The sequence below is a fragment of the Diadema antillarum genome, unplaced genomic scaffold (assembly GCF_040938485.1).
Source record: "Diadema antillarum isolate AM-2024a unplaced genomic scaffold, OU_Dant_1.0 seq00000015_RagTag, whole genome shotgun sequence".
NCBI classification, from domain to species: domain Eukaryota; kingdom Metazoa; phylum Echinodermata; class Echinoidea; order Diadematoida; family Diadematidae; genus Diadema; species Diadema antillarum.
The window spans coordinates 340,849-356,954 of record NW_027271135.1 but is presented as its reverse complement, the minus strand read 5'-3'; positions in this window follow the sequence as shown (position 1 = coordinate 356,954).

Genomic DNA, 16,106 nt, shown 5'->3' with positions numbered 1-16,106 from the left:
AACTATAAATTGTTACTGACATCTTACAGAAAACCCCATCCGATTTGCTTCAGTGGTCAAAGAGAAATGAGGAGTTTTGCAGAGCATGTCAGGAATCCCTTCCCTCCAAGTTCTGTCCAATGTGTTCACACATGAGTATGCAGTTCCAAGTGCATCCAAATGCTAAATTTGGAAGAATCAGACCCATGACATGCTTTACAACAATCCACATTCCTCTGTGACCACTTTACCAAATTGAATAGGGTTTTCTGCAAAATATAGCTAAGATGTTATAGTTTATGACCTTAGACAGTTTAATCATATTGGTAGTTATCAGCGCGAAAATCCGATTGCCATTTTATTTTTATTTTTATTTTTTTTGGAGGGGGGCATACTGTAGACCGTGGTCTGTCCCAGGCAGTGTGCAGCTGAGTGTCATAGGCAGCTGAAGGTTATAGGTTAATTGAATGAAGTAGGCTTTTGAGTGTGTACCAGTGTGAGGCTGGCCTGGTATGCAATGGCTTTTTAACCCCCTTTGTGCTGAAGAGTCAAATGTGCTCCAATTCACACACAAACCTATGGACATGAAATGAATGTGGCATACAGAAAGGTAATACACCTGGCGCTCTCAACGGCACTAGGAGATGAGAAGGTTTCCACTACAGGTGGTGTTACCATGGCGATTGTGTCAAGTGATGAGGTGCTTCTCGACAGATTGATTTGGTTGTTTTTATTCTTGCCTCTAGTGATGGAGTGTTTGTGCACACTGGAGTGCATTAAATCAGTTACCTCCCCCGCTTTCTTAGAGCCTGATGGATGTGTAGTTCATAATCGCCTGTGGGCAGAAATCAGAAGTGATACATTTCCAAGAGATAAAATCCGAGTGTGAACAGTTGCTTGTATGAAAGCTCAGCCATGTGTCGTATGATTGTTATTAATAGAGTGAAGAAAAAAAGAGCTGTAATATATTTACAGCCTCAAAACCTCAGTCTTTATGAAATTCATGCTGCTTACTAATCTATTTTGCAATGATCTCAATGGGTTGTCACATACACTATCAGTAGAAAGCTACAGTGAATATAGAAAGCAGTAGGAAGTTAAGTCCCTAGAAGAGTTAGACCAGTAAACATTTTGTGCAAAGTAAAAAAGAGAAACATTGCAATCGTAGAAAAAAAATATAAAAATGATGGTAATTAGATATTAAAAATCATAGAAGTCAACTGACTAGTTTCCACCTTCAAACTTAGCCCATCTGAAATATTTTTTTTGTGTGTGTGTGCCTTTGCAATGCCATAGTTTCTGGTCAAACTCATAAAAGCTCAAAGGAAACTGAAATGACACTTTGGTGCACTACCTTGAACATTTGTGATGTGATGTCAGCCATGGCACATTCCTTAGTGCTAAGCGTTACAAAGTTGTCAAATCAAGGACACTTTTTTTTTTCTTTTTCTGTCCCATATATGCTGCTGGTTCCACTGTCTAGGACTTTCTAGGATATCGTTAAAAGACCTCATAGTATGAGGTGAGAAGATTAGATTTACTGTAAGGGTCCATATTTTCACGCAATTAAATTTTCGCATTAGCGGCTCAAAAACATATTCGTTAGTTCTTGAATTCGCACTGTACAATTGTCAACCCATTCAAAATGTACAGAGAAGATCATGAAGATGTCTTCGCAGTTTTTAGAATTCATGCTAGATGCTAGCCAGAACTAGTGCGAAATATGCAAAAAAATTGCATTTACAGTAGTTGATCATCATTTGATGTCCACATTAAAAAACCACAACTAGTGCAGGCCTGCTAATTTAGAATTGCTGATCAGCAAATATGTGCGTCAAGTCGTAGACTCATCAGTAATGCTCAACTCCAGTCAAGTTTCTTCGGCTGTATGTGTACGTAAAAAGAGGTAGTGATAAAGCTGTACTCATTTCATTATGGGGATTTCAGAATATATCCTAGTCCAGGGTTCCCACAGAAATTTGAAAACAGAATTCCATGACTTTTCCATGACTAAATTGCTGCTTTCCATGACTTCCTTTCTGGCACGGTTTCCAAAATCAGACACGTTATGATGGCCTCCACCTCCCCTCACAGCCATCCGTTCCACCCACTATCTTACTCATGACATGTACATCTATTATCATTAGTATTATGTCCCGGGAGTTATGTAGAATTTGGGATGTCACAAAACTGGGAAAAATGGAAATCATGAACACCAATTATAATAGCAGAGTATGATCACAGAGTATGAGAGTTGCGAGACACGACAAACTGGAAAGCTGCCATAGCCAAGAGGTAAATGCAATTCCATGACTTTTCCATGACTTTTCACAAATTTTCCAAATTCCCTGACTTTTCCCTGACTTTCCATGACCACAAATTTTTTCAGGATTTTCCATGACTGTGGGAACCCTGCAGTCAGGCCACGATATGAGGTCTTTAGTTCTCACTAAGCAAAGAATGTGGGGTGTTCAGGCACTGTGTTGGTTTACAGTTCAGTTCTGGAAGTATGTGGCCTAGTGGTCACAGGGTTTGTTATACCAACCAGAAGGTCCTCAGTTTGAACCCATGCCTGATGTAGGAGATGGTGTGATGCAGAGATGGGTAAGTCCCATGACCCCAAACTTTGTGCCAGTGATTGGATGCTAGCCTTGATGTCAGGCAACAACCAAATGGGATTCAGTGTCTCATCACCATGGAGTTGAGTTTACTCCTTCACTACTTCCCACATAAACAGGTATGAAAACTCCCCACAGATGAGCTGTAAGACTTAAGGCAAGGGTGAGTTCGGGTTGGAGTAGAATTTATTTTACTTGTAACAAATCTGTGGCATTGTATTAGCCTACAAGTCTGTATAAACATGTACATGTATTATGCAGTAAGGTTTATTGTAAATAGGAATAGCAAAAGATCATATTTTCTCTTGGTATTATGAAAAAAAAAAGTGTAAAAATAATTTGATAAACAGAGTTATTATTCATTCTACCATAGCAGCTGATGATCACTGTAAATACATTGTAGCACACACTGAAAAGTGAGTCCAGATGTTTAGATTTCTTATGATATTAGTTTTGAAGTGTGAATAGGTAAGATTGCTGGTGTGTTGTGTATTGAATGTTCTGTAAACCCTGTTCACACCAAGAAAATGAGAATGGTCTTGTTGAGAGGGAACAAGGAAACTGGTGCAATGTAGGTTTTGCTTTCAGAGGAGGTACATTCCTGGATTATAAGTGATGTTGAGGTTATGTTGTTACCATGGTAACTTACTCTGTTTGCGGGATGAAGACTGGTATGGCACCATGTGAGAAGATGACAAATTGTTCAGTTGTGAAGAATTTATAATGGTCATCTCAAGGTCCAGTTTGGTCAGCTATGAAGAAAGTACAGTGGTCATCTCAAGGTCCAGTTTGGGCAGTCCTTAAAGGGACTCTCCATTTTGCCTTCAAGCTGACTTTTATAAGAAGATTAAAATCACCCAAGTTAATTTCATTTCATTTAAATCTAATCAAAGACAAACAAATTCTAAAGTTGACATTCTTTTTCTTCAGACATTGATATTGTCAGAATCATGTATTTAGATTAGTTTAGACACTGATGTCATAGACTTTCAGCCCTCCCATTGGTTGTACATTGTACAAATTGTACATCAATATGTTCTACACCACTTTCCTTTTTCTGTTTTTTCTTTTAACAATTCAGCAGCCATAGCTCCTCGCTGTTCAAAGTAAAGAGTGATAAACTTTACAGATCTGGAGCCATTTATTATAAAGAATATCTCTTCTTGATTTACATCAGAAATTAAATTTGATGACTTTCTGTGTGCAAGAGAAAGGGAGACTTCTTAGGCGAGGCTAGCATCACTCATCGTATTTGATTTCATGATTTTATTCTGTCTATGGCAGTCAACTAAACATAGATTGCATTATCATTTGAAGTCATAAGTTTGGATGTCCAGTTATATAATAGAACATCTTGGTCAACTGTTAGATTATACGGTCTGTTTGTAGATGAATATATTGTGATGTTGTGGTTTGATGCTGATAGATTTGTCCTTTAAATTACATATGATGGTGTATACTGCGCAATGTATACACATGTAAAAGTATACAAGTGTACGATGCTGCAAAATGTTACAGCAAGTTTTAATCTTGCAGAACCATAATGTAAGCTGCAAATCAGATAGGCTGTTGCTGTTTTTGTGTGGTTTTTTTTTCTCTCTGTTGTAGGTAAGTTTGTTGGGTTTTTGTCAAGCAATCTCCTGTAATGTAGATTGAACATTGTATATGCTGCCATTGTATGTCACAAATGCCATTTATAATATTGTGTATTATTTCCAGTTGTATTTAAGGTAAAAGGAAGCCCTGGTAGTAGATGACTTTATTTTCTCATAAAATGTTCTTTCATTTTTCACCAGCATGTTACTTAAGGACAAGTCCACCTTTATATACTGTATACGCTGTTATTTTCGCGTACAGGTATTTTTGCGAATGACGAGGTCATAAACATTTTCGCGTGACGTTTTCGCAAATCACCGCTGACGCTTACGTTACTGCTCTATTTACACAGCGCACGGAGTCATTTTTGCGTGTTGTTAAATTCGCGATCCAACTGTGATTGCAAAATTCGCGAAAATTAAACCCTTGCGAAAATAACAGCTTATACAGTACATTGTACATTAGGACTGAGAGTGCAGCAATATTAGTACAAATGTAGAACACGTCAGTGTAAGTTGAGGAAAATCAGACAATCTACTCTTTCAAAAGTTATGAATTTTTGCAGTCTCAATGCCGCCATTACTGGATGAGAAGACTACTACAACTTGCTATGTCACGTGTTGAACGATACAAAGAAAATGTAAAGAAAATACGTGTTTTCACTTTTCTAGCATAATAAAAGAGCACTTGAATTGCCTCTTTCAGAAGGCAAAGAGACTAATATTACCCTTTACTTGTCGAGGACGAGTCCCAAGTATACTTGGGCAGGTGTCTATGGGAAATGCGCGTTGTAGCAAAATCAGTCCATCATCAACGGGTTAACATACACGTACACTGTGTACAGCAGTAGTGAGTCAGTCGTGGCCAAGGGGAGTACCGGTATATCAGGCTGTAAACCTACACCCAGTGTATTAAACACAAGGGGTTAGATGACACCAAGGGTTGTGGTGTACACTGGTGTCTGTGTATGTCATTAGTAAGTCAGTAGTGGCCAAGGGGTGTATATCAGGCTGTAAACCTACACCCTGTGTAACACAAGGGGTTAGGTGACACCGAGGGTTGTGGTGTACACTGGTGTTTGTGTCATGCCAAGGTTAAATTTAACCAACCTTCATACATGTACACATGTCTGATACCAGTTTCTAAATACAGTCACGCCTGTCTATAGCGGCCACCTGCTTATAGCAGCCACTGAAAAATCTCCCACACGAAATTGCTGTATTATAGACCCTTTACACCGCAGCACCTGCCCAACACGGCCAGTGGCCACTCATTTTGTATCCCATGGAGAATATCTACCTGCGTATAGCGGCTACAAAAATTTAGCTCAACCATTAAATCAGCCATGAACATATTAGCTCTTACGTTCATTGCATAAATTCTACCGAGTCCTATCAAAAGAACAGAAGTAGGCTAAAAGAAAATTTTAAATCAAGTAAATTGTAAAAAAATATAAAAAATCCCCATATTACAGCTGCTCATTCAAACTTGTTTGTTTGGTTTTTTTTTAATAGAATAACATTGGGTATTTTATGCTATGAACAATGCAAGTATTGAGATTCAGAATGGCCACCAACCTGTCTATAATAGTCACCTGTCTATAGTGGCCACTTTTGTTGTTTCCCGTGGGTGGCCGCTAGGGAAAGGTTTGACTGTACACTAAACACCATCTTGTCAGTTGTCAGAAAATGGAGGAATGTCGAAAAGCTACTCGGTGTTTGCGTCGTCTACAGTGTAGTGTTGGTCTTTGTGTGTTATTGGCAGAGCCGTGAGACATGGAGTGTAAAGTGTAACTGTTATCTAGGGAAATGTACATTTGTATGTTTCAAATCAAGAAATGATTGTCTGAGGTTGATGCTGTCTTACACATGATGCACTTAGGAAAGCTATATGCTAGTTTCAAATGTAATCACAAATACTCATAGGTAATGGTTCCCTGAGAAGGAGAGTTCTCACTTTGAGAAAATTATTCAGTATTGAGCCTTGAATCAAGGCTGTCAATATTAGAAAAGTCAGAATGATATACAGATATTCTCTTATCTTGTAGTTTTATGAACCATGTCCACAGACAACCTGTCAGCACCACAAATTAGTTGTATTTGATAGTGATGTAGAGTAACTACAAACATTGCTGCCGTAGCATTCTTCACCATTTGAAGCCTACACAAGATTTCACTAATTCCACATTTCTGCATGACTGTGTACATGATATCATGGTCACATTGTACATTGTGGGAGACTACCTGGGACAGTTCCTTCATACAAATTAAAAGAAATATTGACTACACTCTATGCTGAGTAATCCAGGAATTTTTCATATGCAATGCGTCTATCAGTTTGCAATGACAACTTGCTGCGGATTCTCATTATATATTACCACAAGTGATTTACTGATACTTACATAGTCGCAACATATTAATGTCTGACTCTCCATAGCTCAGATATCAAAATCCATTCATTCATTTGTAGTATGCTATTGTTCTTATGTTAAATAACTTTTTCTTTGAGGAAAATTCTGCTTGTTGCCGCCATGGTAATAGATTTGAGCACATTATATAATGTGAGCATGTAAGTACATGTAAATGTAAATCTCATTGTTTTCTACAACTTGGCACTTTGGTTGTAAATCTGCTCAGCAGCTTATTGTTGTGTTTGCAGTCTGCCACACAACTTGCACCTTTTTTTCAAAACTTGCCATCAGTAGTACAAGGTGTGAAATATTGTCTATATTTACTTGAAAAAAAAAAGAAGATAAAAGTTTGTTGCTTGCATGATGCTGTCATATGTTTGCCATCATCAGTGTTTCTTGTACCATTGGCTTGCTTTCATTCTGTCAGTGTACAGTGGACTCCCGTTACGAAGTTTTCGGGACTGGCAATTTTCTTTCGTTATATCGAAATTTCGCTATAACTGAACAAATAAACAATACAAATACATAGAAAGGATAACATTACGGCCGTAATTTTGACTTCGTTGTAACTGGAATTTCATTGTTACTATGTTCCTTGTAATGAGAGTGCACTGTACTGTCATTAGGTGCATTCACATTTCAATTACCTTGGTGTTGAATACACCATTAGTCGCGTTCATATGCTGTTCCTAAAGTTTAGGTCGAAAACTTAACTCTCGATGATTAGCTTGTAGTTCAGCACCGTCTGGATGCACTCAAAAGTTGGCAGTCTTCAAGTTTAGTCGATGATTAGAACCACAAGACATCGTAGGTTTTACGCTCTATCCACGAGCCACGTGTGGGGGGTCCCTACTTGTAGTTTTGCTCCGTGTGGGCACAGTAATCAACGAGCCTGTGAGTTAGCATGAACCTCGCTTCTCGTTCGCTTTGAGATCAAACTCCAGCTGCGCTTATTTTGTATGGGCACAAGGTCATAGCAAAGACTCTACTTTCAGTATAATCATCGAGCGGGAGTCCCTCGTAAGTCGTAACTTAAAGTTTAAGTGCGTGCGCGAGCCCGCATCGTGAATTCTCGAGTGGAGCTAATCATCGACAGTTACGTTTTCATCCTATACTTCAAGTTTGGCAACTGCGTGTGAAGGTAACTATTCTCACTAGCGAAATACCACTGGAATAGATGCTGTGGTATTTCAGCTATCATTTTATTCATGAAATATCATGGTATTTCTGGCCCTCTCTGAGGTAGGCACTGTGCATGTGCATATCTCCTACAGAGAAAAAAAAGGCAAGTGTGTCGGGTTGGGTGATAAATACGGTATAAGCTGTTATTTTCGTGTACATATATTTTCACGTATTAGGAGATCACAGACATTTTCGTGAGATTTTGTTTTCGCAAATCGACACTGAAGCTGTCATAAATGCATTGCTACCATAGCACGGGGCAACCACATTTCGTGTGTTGTTGAATTCGTGATGTCAACAGTAATTCGCAAAATTAGTGATATTAACAGCTTATGCAGTACATCGCAGTGATGTGGGCAGATTACATGGATACAATTCACACTGAAAGCTTGCATGCATATTTTGCACAAACTTTGAATTACCACCCGAAATACCACAATATTTCACGATGTATTTTGTGAGGTAATTTTGCGATGTATTTGCATTCACATAAGGTAATACAGTATCGTGGTATTTCAGTGTACATGCTAGACTGGCCCTATAGTGTAAAGCATGTTACAGCATTCTAGGGTTTCAGTGTGATTTCATGTGTATTTTTATACTAGAGCAGTGTGTATCCCAGGCTCTGTGCCATCTTATATCTTGACCTGAATTTAGATTTGTATCAAATATATATGAAACTATAATATCAAAGAACATATTCAGTTGTAATGGCATTTGTGTGTGTGTGTGTGTGTGTGTGTGTGTGTGTGTGAGTGTGTGTGTGTGTGAGTGTGTGTGTGTGTGTGTGAGTGTGTGTATGTGTGTGTGTGTGTGTGGGTGTTTAAACTTTTTCTTGTTATGTGCTGTTTGAAAGTTTGTATGTGATGTAAATGAGAAGAGAGGTTTGCAGTATGAACACCATGAGTGCTTGAAAGGACTGTTGGTTGGCACAAGATGAACCGAGAGAGATGAGAGTGAAAGAGGGGAGGATGGAAGCAAGACAGTGGTAAAGTGGAAAGTGGTGAGCTGGAAGTTGGAAGTCGCACATATGGAACTATTTTCTTTTTCTTTCTTTCTTTTTTTAAATCAAAGACACTGTTTACCATTTGTAGCAGTGATTTAAAAAATGTTGGAGTCATCACATTTGATGCATATGTGTATATCAATTGTATCACAAAACATCCTACCGTATAAAAATATCAAAATTTTTAAATTGGTTTCTATCCCTAACTCATGTTTACAAACTAATTTGAAGCACTAAAGCTGGGTTTTTGTTTCATCGGCAAATGGTAAATCATGCCTTTATGTACATGTCAGCATAGTAGATAGGATGGTGATAGGTGGGGCAAGAGAAGATGGCCATCTTTCAAATAATAATATCAATTTATAAAGCGCAAAAACTACATCTGGGCTGCAAAAGCTTCTAATATGCTTGATAATAATGTACAGTTATGAAAAAAAAATGTGTCTGGAGTCTTGATTTAAAGATGGCTACAGTTGAGGATTTCCTGGCTTCTAATGGTATTAGTTATTCCACAGTTTGGGAGCTGCGCTGGCAAATGCTCGGTCTCCCAATGTTATTTTTGTTTTGTTTTCCATGTTGGAATGTTTTTTCAGAGAAGAGTGTCCTTAAAACTGCACAGATTATGAGTGTGTTTATGAGATTTAAGCACTAGTAGTTTAGGAATGTAACTAGGGGCTTGCCCAATGTGTGCCTTGCATACAATCAGCAGGTGTAATAAAACCCCACCCCATTCTCACTTCACCCCGGAGTGAACCAAACATGGCTACCAGCTGCTTTCAAGCCTCGGCAACATACAGTATTTTAGGGCTTATTGCATAAAATGTTAACATCTGGGTCCCGTTTCATAAAACCTGTTATCAGTGACAACTGCCACATTTCTGTGACAACGTTGCTCTCAGCCAATCAGATGCAAGGATTTCGGTAGCTCTTAACAACTATGACAACTTGTCACTGATAACAAGTTTTATGGAACGGGGCCCAGATTTCCTTTGAATTTGACGCAGCTTTCCAGTTGCGAATTCGCGAAAATAAAACCTTGTGAAATATTTGGCGTATAAAGTACTGTGTTCATGAGACGAGTCTGATTGTCAATGTTGGTTGCCTACTCTCACAAGCAGGAGAAAGCATTCTTTGTTACACAATCAAATGGACACACATTCAATAAATGACTCGTTGACTTCCAAAGACTCGTTTTGTCTGCCTCGGGTCAGCTTTATATCACCACCAGCTGTGGCTCAGTCAGTCAAACAACATAAACAGGAGATGCACGTAACGACGATTTGAGGGAAAATAGCTGCAAAAAACAGTGCTTGATAGGCGGACGTTGAGGCCTTTTCCAATGTAAAACATTCTAAAACGTTTTTAGACTTGGAATGTACACGTACAAAAATATGTAGACAGTATTTACTCGCAATATATATAGAGAACAAGATAGTACTTTAAAAAAAAATTAAATATCTTCCTTGCATATATAATCTTTTCTACATAATTAATAATAAAGCATTGCAGTGATAAAATCAAACAGAATTTGTTGCAAAGGCAAAAACAACAAATAGCCCTATGAATCTAATACATTTTGCACATATTAATTGAGACTGAAAACATTTCATATCAATTTGCACAGAAAACATATTTCTCCACCAAACCCATCAAACTCCTTTCCACTGAATGCAACAATGGTGGGATTACAACACAAGTAAACACAAACTGTCTTTGTGATAGTGGGCAAAGCTTTGGTACTGGATCATTACAACAGTAGAAATATTTATACTTGTATACCTGTATGTGTGTGATTGTCAGCAAACTGCTCTCTTATACAAGAGACTTTCAGAAGACATTCATTTTACCATCGATCCATCATAGTAACTTTACTACCAATCTGTAATGGTAAATTTACCATCAATCCATTTGGTAACTTTACCATCGATCCATCATCGTAATATTACCATCATTTAATTGTGGTAATTTTACCATCAATCTACCATGGCAAATTTAACGTCAATCCAGCATGGTAAATTTACCATCTATCCATCTGGTAACTTTACCATCAAACCATCATGGGTAACATACCATCAATCCGCCATGGTAACTTTACCATCAATTCGTCAAGGTAACTTTACGATTAATCCATCGTGAGGGAAATCTGTCTCATGCCATTCTTCCATTTTTTACCTAGGGATGAACTTTGGGAGAGGAATATCACAATTGCAGTACAGCGTACAAAGTACCTCTCAATTTCAATTGATATTAGTTGCACATTTAGCAGCAGTGGGAAGGGGGTCTTCACAAATTTTCCAGTTCTCTCAAAATTATGGATGTGCTTCACTGAATAAATATTCAATTTTTACTGAAATTGTAGCTGCTTTTAAATCAAATCTGGGTCAGTAACTACTGAAATCCACTTCCTCCTCCAACGGTTGGCAAACGAGGGTAACTAGTTGAATATCAAGTACAGTGCACTCCCGTTATGATGAACATGGTTATAACGTAATTCCGGTTACAAAGAAGTCAAAAATCAGGCCGCAACATTATCCATTCCATGTATTTCTATTGTTTATTTGTTATATAACGAAATTTCGTTATAACAAAAGAAAACTGCCGGTCCCGAGGACTTCATTATAACGGGAGTCCACTGTAGAGCCAAATAAAACCATGGAAGATGACATAATCAAGACGGGGAACTCTTCTTTGTGAGTCAAGATGAAACTACCTGTATGTAATGTTGCTATGACAACTGTCATACTGCATTGTGAGGTCATCTGGTCACTGCCAGTCCCCTCTGTGATGAGATTGAGCTCTCGCCTGCTCTCTACAAAACCACAACCATGGTACCAACTCATTCCAAAATTACAGAATACACAGAGATAGGAGATGTAGAATGGAACAAATCAAGGATTCACACGCCTCTTTCTGCTAAAATCTCTTTAACTCTTTATGTGCCATGGTGTAAACCCCCTGCGTGCTCCATTATTCTGTGACAGCAACATCGTCATGCTTTAGTAAAACATTCTGTTTTTCAAATCTATGTAACTTTTATAGATTTCTGTTAAAGGACAAGTTCACCTTCATAAACATAAGGATTGAGAAAATGCAACAATATTAGTAGAACACATCAGTGAAAGTTTGAGGAAAATTGGACAATCGATGCAAAAGTTATGAATTTTTTAAATTTTTGTGTTGGAACCGCTGGATGAGGAGACTACTACAGCTTGTGAGTCATATGCGTACACAACAGTATAAAGAAAATGTAAAAGAAAATTCAACATATTTTCACTTTTTTCGCATAATAAAAGAGCACTTGACTTGCCTCTTTCTAAAGGCAGGGGGAATAATATTACCCATAACATTTGTCGGTAACGAGTCAGGGGAATGTGTACTTTTTTCAAAAGATGGAATTTTGTGAAATTCTCTTTATATTTTCCTTATATTGTTGTACGCATGTGACATCTAAGTTATTCATACACTGCAGTAGTCTTCTCATCCAGCGGGTACTGCACAAAAACTTCAAAAATTCATAACTTTTTAACGGATTGTCTGATTTTCCTCAAACTTTCAATGATGTGCTCTACTAATATTGCTACATTCTCTCAATCCTTATGTTTATGAAGGTGAACTTGTCCTTTAAGCTGGACATGTGGTGAGCAATGTTTCAGAGGAACCGCGGCATTTGGCAATTCATCAATCAGTTTTGGGCGAGTTTGTGCATTTGAGTAGAATATGCGAAGTTGGCACACCATCGACTGAGTCGGGCGTACGAACATGGCACATAAAGAGTTAAAAAACAAACTTTAAATCTGTTTGAGATATCTGCTGCACTGACTCACACTAGAGACATTCTGGTCGGAGGGCAAATTAAGATTGTGATCAGTAGTAGGACTCCTGCAATATTTCAAGATGAAATATTCATCCATATCTACAAATGCATTCTTGGCAAAATCATAAAAAGAGTAATGACTCTGAGAAAATTTCAGTTTACTCTTCTTATTTCTGATAAAGTAGTAAGGTAGTAAGATGTGAAACAATAAATATATCCTTATTTATTCAGAAAAATATTTGTGTTTAAGCTGTATAAACTCAATAATAAAGTTTCATAGAGTATCAACTACTGTAAAAGTGAATATTTTTAAGGTGAGGAAATTTCATGCATTTCACGCAACCAGAAGCCAGGACAAAAAATAAAGGCACACAAGTATTTTCGCATGCCATACATGTATGTTCCAGTAATTAATGTCCTGTTTCCACAGAGTTAAAAAGACATGAAATTCATCTTACCCCGCGTAGCACGAAAAATTACTCATGCAAGATTATTCACTTTTACAGTACTATAAAGATAAAGATCTATTTTTGTGCAGCAAATGATATTATCACACACACACAGAGCTTTCCCAAGAATAGACATGAGAGATTAATCATGCCAGAAGTTGAAATAGTACAGTCTGTAGTGGGATAAAATCTAGCCCAGTCTATTCAAATACACACCAACAGTGAATGTTGCAAGTCTTTTCTGTTTGAACTCAATTTGGAGGCCAGATGCATGAACATTTCCTGTGATGTAAAGTGTAATCGTTTGTACATTGGATGAAACATCTTGTATTTCTCACTCTTTTACTCTATGATGGTTAAAGGGATAGTACAGTTTTGGTTGAGATGAGAAATAGGCTTTCAAATTTTTGCAAGATACCAAGAAAACACTTATAATATAGCACAGAGCATACCATTTTTAGAGGAATTCAAAGTTTATTTGATGAAAATCGGGTTTGGAATAACTGAAACATCCAAAAACAAAGTAAAACAAAGCGATCGTTACAAAGTGTGGGTCCCACACTTTATTAGGATCATTCTTTTTTGGATATCTCAGCCATTTCAAAACCAATTTTTATCAAATAAACGTTGAATTCCTCATAAAATTGCATGCTCTTTCATATTTCATATGAGATTTCTCATTATCTCACCTAAAAATGTTAGAAACCTGAAATTAGGTCTCAACCAGAACTGTACGATCCCTTTAAACATGAGTCACGGGTGGAGGGGCGGTTTTCATTGGCATCATGATTGCTACAGGTATGTAGAATACATGCAGCACAGAATGCCGACAGTGTAATTTCCATGTCTGCGGAATCATGTACAATATAAAACAAACACTTGTAGGAGTTTACAAATATCTAGAATCCCATTTTTTTTTTTTGCCTATACATAATTCCCCCTTGCTTTTAGAGTGCTTAGATTCCATTTTTGGTAATGATATTCAGGGTTTGATACAAGCCCACTTGGAAGGAGCAATAGCAACTATTTTTGCAAACTACTGTGGGGGGAAAATGAGATAAGACTAAAACCATCCATTAAAAGTCACCTTGGGTGACACCACGGGTACATTCGAGCATTCATAAGCAAATCAAAGCGAACTGAACGAAAGCAATCTGTACCGAACTTTACCAGATTTGGAGTGTTCGAGCGCTCTCTAGACAAAGTGTACCTCGTGAGTTATTTTTAGAGGGGTCACGCATTTTGTAGCAACAGCGTCATTCACCTGGCACACTTAAACTACTTGCAGATGTCCCGAACAAAGAGAATGAACTCTTTGAATTATGACGTAGGTGTGTGCATGTGTTATTCTCCACATGCGAACTTTTGGTACGCTTTGGTGCACTTATGGAGCACATTGGGAGGTGGTCCACTTGTGGCTCGGTTTGGGACGGTACACTTTAGGAGTGTTTGAGCACTCCTCTGGCGCGGGTATGGTTCGGTTCGTTTTAGGAGAGTGCTTGAACGCACCCTTGGTCTTGAGAAAAGATGATGTCATCCATTGAAATGAGATGATACCTAGGCCATTCAAGGAAGAACTTTACGGTACATGGTCCCGAACTACAATCTATTATGGTTGACACTTTTGGGCAAGTGATTCTGGGATCTAGTGTCATCTACTTATTAAGCGTTACAAAGCTACACTGCTTACAAACAAGGACTACGATCTCTTGTGTACAAACCAACGGTTGGATGAAGTATACAATATACCATACCAAAGAATGGTAAACAATTTGTCATATCCAACAAAATGATATTAAATCTGGTAATCTGGATACTGGTCAGATATCACTTAAAACATCAGATCAAAAGGAAGAACGCAAAGAAAGAGGAAAATTGTGTTTGTGGAAGTGCATGAATGGAAAAGTTGAAGTAAAAAGAAACTTTAAAACAGCATTATGAAGTCCACCAGTATGACGATAGCACATTTATCTTTAAAACACCAAGGAAAGCAAACAGAATGAATACAATCTTCGACATACGACAACTCTGACTTCGTCCGAACGCTTTCAACACAGAACAAATTTTCCAGTCTGCTGTATTCCCAATCTCCTAGAACACATCGTGACCCCTTTCCCAATATCACAATTGTTTGAAATGTATTCTTTACAGAGAAATATGGAACATTATATCAGCACATTCTGACCACCAAGAGACTTGGATACGCCACCATGACCTATCATCATATTTAGGGTGTCGTTTTAGACCTCAGGGTGTCATCTGGAACAAGGAGTGTGGTACCAAGAACACTATGTGGATAATTACCAATTTTATACCAGGATATTACAGTGTACCTGTGAGATATTGTGGCATTTGATGCCAAATTATTTGTACTTAAGCAGTCCTCTTGTATGACATATAATCACCATTATGTCCCTTCACAAATATGACAGTAAACATTCTCAATTATTCTCGATGGAAAATGGAAAAAAATGACCTCAACATTCCCAAAGGAGAACATACATGACAGCCAGCCTCAATTATGCAGCTTCTACACAGCAGTGTATTTCAATGAAACACAAAACTACATCTCCCTCTGCGGTGTCTCATTCTCTTTAAATGTGGAAAACTGCCACAAAAGTGAGAGAGAACAAAAAAAGACATAAATGTGCAAACACTAAATTGCGTACAATGGAGAATCTTGAATGTAGTTTGCACATTGTTAAGACTAGTCTTATCGTTTCAGACATGTCTCTCAACAAGGTTGTATCCAAAGCCCAACAGCCAGGAGCATCCAGCATTGACGCAAGGCTAGCCATGCAGGTCATGTGACTGTCATGTGATCACAGGCTGCACTTCAAAGAGGAATCTCTCGGACACAAACTTGGAAAATTTCCCTCTTCGCTTTAATAGTCGGCTTTGTCCAGTTTGGTCTGGTCCAAGATGTATGATGGTTGGAATACTAGCTTTAATATCATGTACACATACCGGCTTGCCAAACTGACTCAGTCATTAGTCCCACTCATAGGAAAGAATGATGTTCATTAAATATTTCATTGGTCCGACCTATTCA